Source organism: Jatropha curcas, chromosome 3 (assembly GCF_041381405.1).
Source record: "Jatropha curcas cultivar XTBG-Jc1 chromosome 3, XTBG_Jcur_1.0, whole genome shotgun sequence".
Classification (NCBI taxonomy): Eukaryota; Viridiplantae; Streptophyta; class Magnoliopsida; order Malpighiales; family Euphorbiaceae; genus Jatropha; species Jatropha curcas.
In genome coordinates, this window is record NC_143153.1 from 15,012,401 (window position 1) to 15,025,313 (window position 12,913).

Here is a 12,913-nt window from a genome sequence, read left to right on the forward strand (position 1 = left end):
GGGGCTGGGATGTCAAGTGCATCCTATACTCATCCAGTAACCCCTTCCTAAACCGCTTACACCAATCTGCCTCAGTAGGGACCAACTTAGAAGCATACCTACTCAACTGCAGAAACTCCCGCTCATACTCGGAGACAGTCATCCGTCCCTGCCTAAGCTCAAGGAACTCTGCTATCCTCTGATCTGTGTATAACTCCCCTACTTATTTCTCCCGAAAAGCAGAGAGAAAGAAATCCCAAGTAACATCCTCAACTCTCGCTGTCTTCACCATAGACTCCCACCATAGGTAAGCCTCTTCCTTTAGTAAGGAAACAGCACAAATCAATCTATCTGCAGGAGTACACTGCATCTGGTCCAAAACCCTCTCTGTAGCTTGGAGCCAAAATTCTGCTACAGAAGGATCATCATCTCTCCGACCCATAAAATCCTCAACATGATACTTCCTCAGTCTCTCTACCGGGGTATGAACTGAAATAGGGGCCGGTGCAACTGGAGCCTAGGGAACAGCTCCCGCAGCCTGCCTCAATGCAGCTACTAACTGCTGTACCAAATCACCCTGATTAGGCCCCGCAGGACCCGCAGTAGCCTGCCCTACAGCTGAGGCGCGCTCTGCATCGGAACCCAAAATCCCACCAGCATCACCACCGGCTGGCCTACCGCCCTCTAACATAGCACCCTCTGGAGGGACATAACTGTCCACCTCCTCATCCGGTAGGCGCTGAGACATCACTAAATACCTACAAAGACCAGCGGATTTGCATCAGAGAGAAATTCCCAAAACAGACTAATATGGCATGTATTTAACTTAAATCACTTATATCATGACTCCAAATCGGATAAACTCTCATACCAAATAATATATCCTAGAATCGTCTAAACCTATGCTCTGATACCATAAAATGTAACTAACACCCACCGGCCAATCCCGGAGAACCAGACGGCAGATGCCACAATCGGTGCCGGAGCACCGTCTTATGTCACTTATTAAAGCTAGATCACAAATTAGAAGTGGTTAAATTTTCATAAGGAGGCAAGTAATTAACATTTTGTTTTGTTTTTTTTTTTTGTTAACGAAAATAATATTTAAGGAAATTCCTACGAAAATTTCGCAAGAGTTTTCCCTAAAAATTAACTTGCCACACAAAGAAAATATACACACTTCCAATTTTCTCTAAACCCGAAAACTCCAATTCAACATAACATACCACAAGCACTTCTAAATATCCATCAACATACGCATCATAGTCTAAACACATTCTTTTCAAGGAATATATAATCATCATACACCAAAAATATAATAAAATGTTATTTCCTTCAATAATCATAACTCTTAATACATTATAAACTTAGTATATACAACCTCCATAATAAAATCTTTATATACATGCCAAAAATCACCATTTACAAAATATCCTACCCAAAATGTGATCTCTACTCTGATGCTTGTCCTCTGGTCTTGAAGAACACCCTCCGCTCCTAACCTTCGCGTGATAAAAATCAACACGCTGAGTGGAAGACTCAGTGGTGCTAAATAACCAACAATTGAATTAAATAGAAAAGCCAAGTCAAATCTGAAATTACTCAACTATACAAATACCGAAATCGCATTTATTTAATTCAAATACTTTGAAATCAATGAGAATATTATAAATACAAATATGTCTTCATTCTTTTATAGCAACAATAAAATTTCATTTTTTGTTGAGGCTCGTACTCATGCAGAATGAACATAAGTAGATTTGATCGTGGCCTATATTAGCGCCACCCCCATCACATACTCGTGGCCTATGAAAGCACCACCCCCATCACACAATCGTGGCCTATGAAAGCACCACCGTGGCCTATGAAAGCACCACCCCATCACACAAATAAGCGTGTCCGCCTATTTATAAGGGCTGATAACCCTAGCATATGATCATAGCTTCACAATAACAAAATCCATCTCATCATACCACGTCTCAATCATGCATAGTAGAGCCCAAATCAAAATCATTCTTTCACAAAAGCAATAATTCTTAATCAAAACCTCTTCATTTAGTACTCATCAGTTCAAAAGTTTTACTCAAAACACTATAAATGTATATATACTTAATATAGTATAAAAATACATAAATCAAGAACTTTTCAGCATTTCCAAAACTTGACCTCTGCTGGGTTTTTAACACATAATTTGAGTTATGAGTCTCCAAATTGAATGAAATCAGATTCATTAGAAAGCTAAGACAAAATGATACAAATGTTCAGAAGGGACCACAGCCCAGATCATAGAGTAAGATAACAAACAAAAGCTCAGAACACAGACCAATAGATCAGACCTGATTCAGCAGAACCAAGTCCAATGTTTCTTGAATTCCTACTTCACCAAACACTCAAATGAAACCAATCTAGAACGAGAGAATTCTCAAGACACAGGGAAACAACTTTTATGAAGAACTCAGAACCTAATCTGTAACACCCGCCACCCAATCCCAAGAGGCTCGACGGCGGATGCCACATTCGGTGCCGGAGACACCGTCTTAACTTAACATATAAATCATAAAACTAAAATTTTACATTAGAAGTAATTGGGTATTCAGAAGTTTCATGAGTATATTATTTTTTTTTTAATAGAAATGTCATTTCATTTTCTTATCTTTTTTTTTTTTTAATATATATACATTGGGAACAATCCTACAAAAATACTGTAAGAATATCCCTTTAAAAACTGAGCTCGCCAAACATGTGAATACAAAATACTCCCAATGAAACTCCAAATGTCCAACATCTCCAAATAATTATTATAACACAACAACACTTTTATGTTTTCATAACTAAATAAATCCTCAATAGTATTTTCGATTCATCAATTACTTGCATTCATTATAGATATCAAGTCTTAATGAAGTAATCATATCAACTGACTTAAAATATTTCATATTCACTCATTTAATAAATCCTATGCTTATCTCCAAATATATAAACCAAAATAATTTATTATTACATATAATTCAAATAACATAATCTCCAAAAAATGTAATAATTATACATGCCATAATTCTTAAGTACATAAATCTCAATCGACTACTACCAAATTAGTGACTTCTGCTTTGATAAGATGCTTCTACTCTTCAAGTAGCATCCACATCTTCAACCTACGCGTGATAAAAATCGACGCGCTGAGTATAAAACTCAGTGGTGCTCATAATTCACATACTTACCAAAATTGCGATGGCAACTTACTTAAAACACAAATTTCGTAAAATCATTTATAATCATAAAATCTCAAATATTAACATGCATTTACATTTATAGCAAAAGAAATATCAAATAAACTATGAATTAACAACATGAAGAATTTAATTCTTTCAACTCATAAATTCATTACTTGCACATTTATTATACCAATACATATACTATTTATTTTTAAAACCTTGTACCGGAATATCATGCTTTGAAAATTCATTTGATAACATAATCATTAATTTTCAAAGTAAAGTTTACTAAAATAATATGATCTCATTCGTTTAATTCAACTACTTTGAAAACAATAAGACGATTATAAATACAACTATGTCTTCATTCTTTTATAGCAACAATAAAATGTTATTTTTCGTTAAGGCTCATACTCATGCAGAATGAACATAAGCAGATTTGATCGTGGCCTATGTTAGCGCCACCCCCATCACATACTCGTGGCCTATGAAAGCACCACCCCCATCACACAATCGTGGCCTATGAAAGCACCACCCCCATCACACAAATAAGCGCGTCCGCCTATTTATAAGGGCTGATAACCCTAGCATATGATCATAGCTTCACAATAACAAAATCAATCTCATCATACCACGTTTCAATCATGCATAGTAGAGCCCAAATCAAAATCATTCTTGCACAAAAGCAATAATTCTTAATCAAAAACACTTCATTACTTAATACCCATCACTTCAAAATTTCTCAACTTACAACTTACACAAATTACCACATTCTTTTTAAGATAGTATATATATACAAAGCACTTACACCTTAAATACCCATTTCTTTGTTAAAACTCTAAACATATAAAAGTTATCAAATAATCATACTTATGTCATATATATAATAATTATGTAAGCTTTACTACACTAAGATGGTACCAAGGGGAGGAATTTCCTTCTCCAATCACGCATGCTAACATAACTCTTATGCACAAAAGTATCCATTTCAACCCTCATCATGCATTATCTAAATCAATTCCACACCTTTCCAATTTATATCCATTTAATGATATCCACAACAACCCTTCTCACACTTATGTTTTATTTTTGTCAAATAAATTCTAAAACATACAAATAATCAAGAGCACTTCATCACACATGATTTATACATACTTTTATCCAAATAACCCTTTGATTTAGGACATAGAAAATTTCCAGCATTAATATCACCTTGACCTTTTCTGGGTTTTTAGGACATAACTTGAGTTATAGATTTCCAAATTAAGTGAAGTTTGATTCATTAGAAAGCTAAGACAAAATTCTACAAATGTTATCAAGGGACAAAAGCCCAGATCAATCTGTAATATGGTGAAAAAAGGCTAGGAACACAGACCAATAGTCTAGACCTGATTCAGCAGCACTAATTCCAATGTTTATCCAATTCCTACTTATCCAGACACTCAAATCAAACCAATCCAAAACCAGAGAAGTCTCAAGACACAGGGAAACAACTCTCATGAAGAACTCAGAATATAATCTTATCATTATAGTGGTCAAAATGGGCACTCAATTCAGTGATGCATGTAGCCCGTCATAACAGAGTCAGTTTGGGTTTTTCAGCCATAAGTTGAACTATATATATCCAAATTGGACACAAGAGGATGGGTTGGAAAGCTAAGAAGTAGACCTATAACTTTCATGAAGGACTCAGACACAAAGAAAAACTCGAAAGGATTAAAAAATAGTCCTTAATCTCACTCAATAACATTTTTCCCAATTTCAGCTTACTTAAATCATATACAAGGTAGGGATTTCTACCACATATTTCATACTCATCATACATCATCTTAAGAGCATAAACCAACAAAGAGAACAAGAAATCTTAAGGCCTTTTTCATCAATAGGTTCTGCCACTTTTGGAAGATGAAGAAGAAAATGTTTTCCTCATCAATTCTACATATAAACATGCTTAGAAATCTCCCAAGAACACATTTATACCACCAAAATTCAATAATCAAATCATTTCATATAAAATTCCCAATTTTCACAAAATAGTAGAAACTTCACAAAATCAAAAATTTAAACAAGGTAGGAGGATTTATGAACACTTACTTTAAAACAAGCCTTAGCAAGCTTAGATTAAAGCATTCTAAGCTCCAACTTTGCCTTTACTCCTTGGTAGAGGTTTCCTAAGCCTTTGGCTTTCCAAGTTTCTTGAAAATAATCACCACAAATCACTTCTCAAGCTTTAAACTCTAGGATTGATTCCTTAAATCAAGTTAAATGGGTTGAATTTGATGGATTTAGCTAAGGATGAAGTTGAAGAAAAACAAAGAGAAGAAGAAGAAGAAGGAGATAGCCAACGCCAAAGAGAAGAAGAAGGAGAGAAAGTGGTTGCTCAAATTATTGAGCACAAGGGTATTTTAGTCTTTTCTCAACATTGGATGGCTAGGATTGAGTCAATCTAATCTAATGGCTACAAATATTCTCCCAATTAAATTCCTTCAAAATATTATTTAACACAATAAAATCCTCAACTTTACTCCATAAAAATAATTCATCTAATTTTCTTAATTAATATAACACCATTTCAAATTTACTCCATGCAAATATTGCCTCTAATTTTCCTTACTTAATATCACACCTTAATTAACTATTCACAAATTTTCTAAATTCTCTAAAAATATTTATTACTTACTTTCTACCCATAAAAATAATGTATACATACTCCAAAAATATTATAGAAAATATTAAACATACATAGTAATTTTTCTGGACCAAAATAATATTTATTCCCGGACCGATGATACTATTCACAGACCGGTAACTTACTATTTTAGACACAGAAAAATGGGGCGTTACAGTTCTACCCCCCTTAAAGAATTTCGTCCTCGAAATTCACTTGAATTAAATAATTACAAATCTCATAATATTTTTCCGACTTCATTTATTCTTCCTTAATCTGCTAGCACTTTAATCTCATAATTATAACATAAACTTCTCTTGCATATGAACCGTTTAGATCTGTACTATCCTCTTTAATTCTCTTACAAGAAAACTCCATAAACATCTCTTATTCTATCTAACACTCAATCCAATGACCTATATAACTCCCATACCAAACATTTCATCATATAAGATACATATCAAGGTATATCATTAAATATCATATTCGAAGATTTGCATCAAGTCAATTCTCATAAAGCATGATGAGATTATATGAACATATACTGAGATCATATAGTTTATTCTCATAACAGTATTCTCCTGAGATCATATAGCTTATTATTATAACAGTGTTAATAACTTAATTGCTGCATGATACTTAATCTCAAACACTGTCATGCATATATACATCATGCATACTTGCAAGTTCAACTCAAGAGAAAATAATAATAATAATAATAATAATAATACCAAAGTTCCAAATCTCAATACATAAAAATATTTATACACCATCACAAAGTTATGCAAACCATGTAATGTGCCATATAGACTATCCCAACTTAACCATTTATCCATAACGATTTGGTAGTTCCATCCAAATAGAATTCAGTAAGTCATAGCAATTCCACCCTTTTTTTTTTAATCATAGATATCTCACAAAAATCCATAAATCATCCATGACTTGTACATACTTCTATTAACTATTAACCAATCTTTTCTATCGTCACAATGATCACTTATAAACTCTTACTCATTTTGGCTTCGAATTTATTCTCATATAAGCATAGTGAGATCAACACGAACCACAATTTTTTTTTTTTTATATATATATGTTCATGAAATCTCAAAAATATAGAAATTCTTACTTCTATACTCTGATGTATCATTCCTTCTATTTCCATCAACTCTGAATAACCAATGATTCCTAATTTGTCAAAAAAAACTCTACATATTGACTCTCATTCCATTTAAATTATACTAATTCATACTCGTTCGCATTTCTGTAATTGATTCTTTTCTTAATATTCATACAATAACATGACTAGATCCATTCGTACTTATTTAATTCATTGGTATAACATCAATTTACTAGTTGGACAACTATTCCGCCATGTCCGATGTCATTCATCAACTCACTTAACCATCATGGTCCAATATTTATATAATATAATTATCTTGATTTCTTTATAGAAGTTATTTACTTTTTCTCGGAGCATAGAATCTCTCATTTAAACAACAGTCCTTATTTATAACATCCAAATACTTTAAACATCAAAAGACTAAATCTTGTTGAATGGAATTCATATTTATACCATATCAAACCATAAGGTGCCACAATTCATACAAGATCCACTACTAGGCACATAAAGATTAAAGTAATTTATTTCTTACCAAAAAGCACAATTCACTTTTCTTCTAACCAGCACAATTCACTTTTCTTCTAACCATAGTAATTCATATTATTCCTGATGTTCATACATCTGAAAAATAGCTGATGAGTACCACAATATACTTTACTCCACCAAGTAGTAATTATTTTTCATAAATAAAAATCACTTCTGATAATGGCTTTAAATAATGTTTCATTCACCAATAGTATTTCTTATGAAAAAAAATACTTATCACCCCTTATTATAGCAAATCACCTCAAGTCATTCATCATTTAAACCTTATAAATATCATTTATGTAAATACACCAATTAATATACATATTCTTTCCAGAAAAAAAAAATTATCTATCTCAATAGTCATAATAACTTCTACTAACCAAAATCATGTAAACTTCATCAATTGCATATATTAAAATAGATACTCTAAGTAGATTCTATTGTCCTTAAATCCAAATCATTTACTTCTCTTATTAGATCATACTAGCAACTCATTCACAACATACGCCTTCCTTAGGCACATATACATACATTCATGCATTTTATGAATGCATTTCACATTCAACAAATATTTAACTTCAACTTAATATTTATAATCTTAACAGGCATAACTTAATATATCTTCTTGTGCACACAACCATACAAGTTCACACTTCATCTTACATACTTATATTATATATAAATGTTATTTTCATGTTTAATTTGTAAACCAATATACTTCATAGCCCATGAATCTGTATAAGTGAATTCATTTTCATTTATAAAATAATCTTTTCATTTATCAAAACTTTATAAAACTGCACTTGAAAATTTACTTAAATTAAATTTTTTTTTTATATCCACAGTATTCAATAGAAGGGAAAAATCCTCATAACAAAATCATTTACATAAGCACCATTATTAAAAAAAATATGCTTCTTATGGATTCAAAATTGACAAACCTTTTCACAAGTCACTCATGCTATCAATAGCATGGATACAAATCAATTTCGAAATTAAAATTCATATCTTCACAAGTCAAATCTCAAATATACTTCTAACACTTGGAACTCATATCAATTCAAGAAAAAGAACATCAATCCTTAACGCCTTAATACTATCTTATCTCCAATAACCACCACATCGAATCTCTATCCCTTATTCTCTAAGAATTCCTCCAAGAATCATTCATTCACATGGTCCAGAAGGATATAACCATTAATCATCAGTAGGAACCTCAATAACATACTCCGCTTACCACAACACCATTCTCCAATAGCTGGTTGTTTCCAATTCAAACCAATATGGCATGTATTTAACTTAAATTACTCATACTCTCACTTCAACATAGATAAATTCCTACACAATACACATAGTCCTAGAATCGCCTAAACCTATGCTCTGATACCACTAAATGTAACACCCGCCACCCAATCCCAAGAGGCTCGACGGCGGATGCCACATTCGGTGCCGGAGACACCGTCTTAACTTAACATATAAATCATAAAATCTCAAATATTAACATGCATTTACATTTATAGCAAAAGAAATATCAAATAAACTATGAATTAACAACATGAAGAATTTAATTCTTTCAACTCATAAATTCATTACTTGCACATTTATTATACCAATACATATACTATTTATTTTTAAAACCTTGTACCGGAATATCATGCTTTGAAAATTCATTTGATAACATAATCATTAATTTCCAAAGTAAAGTTTACTAAAATAATATGATCTCATTCGTTTAATTCAACTACTTTGAAAACAATAAGACGATTATAAATACAACTATGTCTTCATTCTTTTATAGCAACAATAAAATGTTATTTTTCGTTAAGGCTCATACTCATGCAGAATGAACATAAGCAGATTTGATCGTGGCCTATGTTAGCGCCACCCCCATCACATACTCGTGGCCTATGAAAGCACCACCCCCATCACACAATCGTGGCCTATGAAAGCACCACCCCCATCACACAAATAAGCGCGTCCGCCTATTTATAAGGGCTGATAACCCTAGCATATGATCATAGCTTCACAATAACAAAATCAATCTCATCATACCACGTTTCAATCATGCATAGTAGAGCCCAAATCAAAATCATTCTTGCACAAAAGCAATAATTCTTAATCAAAAACACTTCATTACTTAATACCCATCACTTCAAAATTTCTCAACTTACAACTTACACAAATTACCACATTCTTTTTAAGATAGTATATATATACAAAGCACTTACACCTTAAATACCCATTTCTTTGTTAAAACTCTAAACATATAAAAGTTATCAAATAATCATACTTATGTCATATATATAATAATTATGTAAGCTTTACTACACTAAGGTGGTACCAAGGGGAGGAATTTCCTTCTCCAATCACGCATGCTAACATAACTCTTATGCACAAAAGTATCCATTTCAACCCTCATCATGCATTATCTAAATCAATTCCACACCTTTCCAATTTATATCCATTTAATGATATCCACAACAACCCTTCTCACACTTATGTTTTATTTTTGTCAAATAAATTCTAAAACATACAAATAATCAAGAGCACTTCATCACACATGATTTATACATACTTTTATCCAAATAACCCTTTGATTTAGGACATAGAAAATTTCCAGCATTAATATCACCTTGATCTTTTCTGGGTTTTTAGGACATAACTTGAGTTATAGATTTCCAAATTAAGTGAAGTTTGATTCATTAGAAAGCTAAGACAAAATTCTACAAATGTTATCAAGGGACAAAAGCCCAGATCAATCTGTAATATGGTGAAAAAAGGCTAGGAACACAGACCAATAGTCTAGACCTGATTCAGCAGCACTAATTCCAATGTTTATCCAATTCCTACTTATCCAGACACTCAAATCAAACCAATCCAAAACCAGAGAAGTCTCAAGACACAGGGAAACAACTCTCATGAAGAACTCAGAATATAATCTTATCATTATAGTGGTCAAAATGGGCACTCAATTCAGTGATGCATGTAGCCGGTCATAACAGAGTCAGTTTGGGTTTTTAAGCCATAAGTTGAACTATATATATCCAAATTGGACACAAGAGGATGGGTTGGAAAGCTAAGAAGTAGACCTATAACTTTCATGAAGGACTCAGACACAAAGGAAAACTCGAAAGGATTAAAAAATAGTCCTTAATCTCACTCAATAACATTTTTCCCAATTTCAGCTTACTTAAATCATATACAAGGTAGGGATTTCTACCACATATTTCATACTCATCATACATCATCTTAAGAGCATAAACCAACAAAGAGAACAAGAAATCTTAAGGCCTTTTTCATCAATAGGTTCTGCCACTTTTGGAAGATGAAGAAGAAAATGTTTTCCTCATCAATTCTACATATAAACATGCTTAGAAATCTCCCAAGAACACATTTATACCACCAAAATTCAATAATCAAATCATTTCATATAAAATTCCCAATTTTCACAAAATAGTAGAAACTTCACAAAATCAAAAATTTAAACAAGGTAGGAGGATTTATGAACACTTACTTTAAAACAAGCCTTAGCAAGCTTAGATTAAAGCATTCTAAGCTCCAACTTTGCCTTTACTCCTTGGTAGAGGTTTCCTAAGCCTTTGGCTTTCCAAGTTTCTTGAAAATAATCACCACAAATCACTTCTCAAGCTTTAAACTCTAGGATTGATTCCTTAAATCAAGTTAAATGGGTTGAATTTGATGGATTTAGCTAAGGATGAAGTTGAAGAAAAACAAAGAGAAGAAGAAGAAGAAGGAGATAGCCAACGCCAAAGAGAAGAAGAAGGAGAGAAAGTGGTTGCTCAAATTATTGAGCACAAGGGTATTTTAGTCTTTTCTCAACATTGGATGGCTAGGATTGAGTCAATCTAATCTAATGGCTACAAATATTCTCCCAATTAAATTCCTTCAAAATATTATTTAACACAATAAAATCCTCAACTTTACTCCATAAAAATAATTCATCTAATTTTCTTAATTAATATAACACCATTTCAAATTTACTCCATACAAATATTGCCTCTAATTTTCCTTACTTAATATCACACCTTAATTAACTATTCACAAATTTTCTAAATTCTCTAAAAATATTTATTACTTACTTTCTACCCATAAAAATAATGTATACATACTCCAAAAATATTATAGAAAATATTAAACATACATAGTAATTTTTCTGGACCAAAATAATATTTATTCCCGGACCGATGATACTATTCACAGACCGGTAACTTACTCTTTTAGACACAAAAAAATGGGGCGTTACATAATCTCATCATTATAGTGGTCAAAATGGGCACTCAATTTAGTAATGCATGTGGCCCGACACAACAGAGTCAGTTTGGGTGTTTCAGCCATAAGGTGAGCTATGTATCTCCAATTTGGACAAAAGAGGATGGGTTGGAAAGATAAGAAGTAAAGCTATAACTTTTATGAAGAACATAAGACATTATTTTGCCATTTGAGTGGTCAAAATGGACAATAATTTCGGATATACGGGTAAGACATCATAACAGAACCAGTTTTGGTATTTCAATCATAAGTTGAGCTACAAGTGTTCGAATTAGACATAAGAATATGTTTTGGAAAGCTGCGAAATAGAGCTACAACTTTCATGAAGAAGTCAGAAACAAATGGAAAGTATAAAGGGGTCAAAAATGAGTTCCAATCCCACGGCAGAACACATCTCACATTAAAATTCAGCAATTTCAACAAAACATACAAAGTTCCCAAAATATATTCAAAACCCTAACCATGTAAAACAACTTAAACAAGTGAAATTATGATTGCACTAACCTTATTAACAAGCTTGAATAAGCTTGGAAAGCCTTACTCCTTGGCTTTCTCTTTCCCCTTTGAGGATGGTTCTCCAACCTCTTCAAAGCATGAAAAATCAACATTACAAGCAAAACTTGACAAAAGAAATAGTTGGAGCATGATTTAATGCATCAATAACATGTCTAAACCATGAATTCTACTTAACAATTCACAAAACTCAAAAACCACAACTTACTTGCTTCAATGGTAACTTCACTTCTCTTTGCTTTTAATCACAAATCTCAACTTCTACTCCTTAATTCTTAAGCATTAAGTCCTATTCTATGGTTTAATTAGGTAGTTTGGTGGTAAATTTGGAGGTAAGAAAATGAAGAAAATGAAAGAAGAAGGAAGAAAATGGAAATGGCGTGGAGAAGAGAAGAGAAGAAAGACAAAAATGTTGTGGTGTTTACTTTAAGTGCCAAAGTCAAATTTGACTTCCTAAAATCATGCAAAATGTGTGGCTAAGATCAAGTCCTAAGTAATCTCATCCAATGGCTCTAAATATTCCTCAAATAATTCTCTTCTACTTCTTATTTAACTCCACCAATTAATTAAATTAACTCCACTAAAATAATTCCTCATTTATTT

At 32.4% G+C, this 12,913-nt stretch overlaps 2 long non-coding RNA genes across 2 annotated transcripts; both read right to left on the reverse strand.

Moving 5' to 3' along the window:
• Positions 1–1,359: 1,359 nt before the first annotated feature.
• LOC149497608 (uncharacterized) lies at positions 1,360–12,674 on the reverse strand. Its single transcript, XR_016319946.1, has 3 exons — positions 12,519–12,674; positions 12,302–12,381; positions 1,360–1,481 (listed from the first exon to the last, which is right to left on the reverse strand). It is a non-coding gene; the product is annotated as an uncharacterized LOC149497608 (long non-coding RNA).
• Positions 2,957–5,674, reverse strand: LOC149497609 (uncharacterized). The gene is made up of 2 exons (XR_016320177.1): positions 5,286–5,674; positions 2,957–3,131 (listed from the first exon to the last, which is right to left on the reverse strand). It is a non-coding gene; the product is annotated as an uncharacterized LOC149497609 (long non-coding RNA).
• Positions 12,675–12,913: the final 239 nt, after the last annotated feature.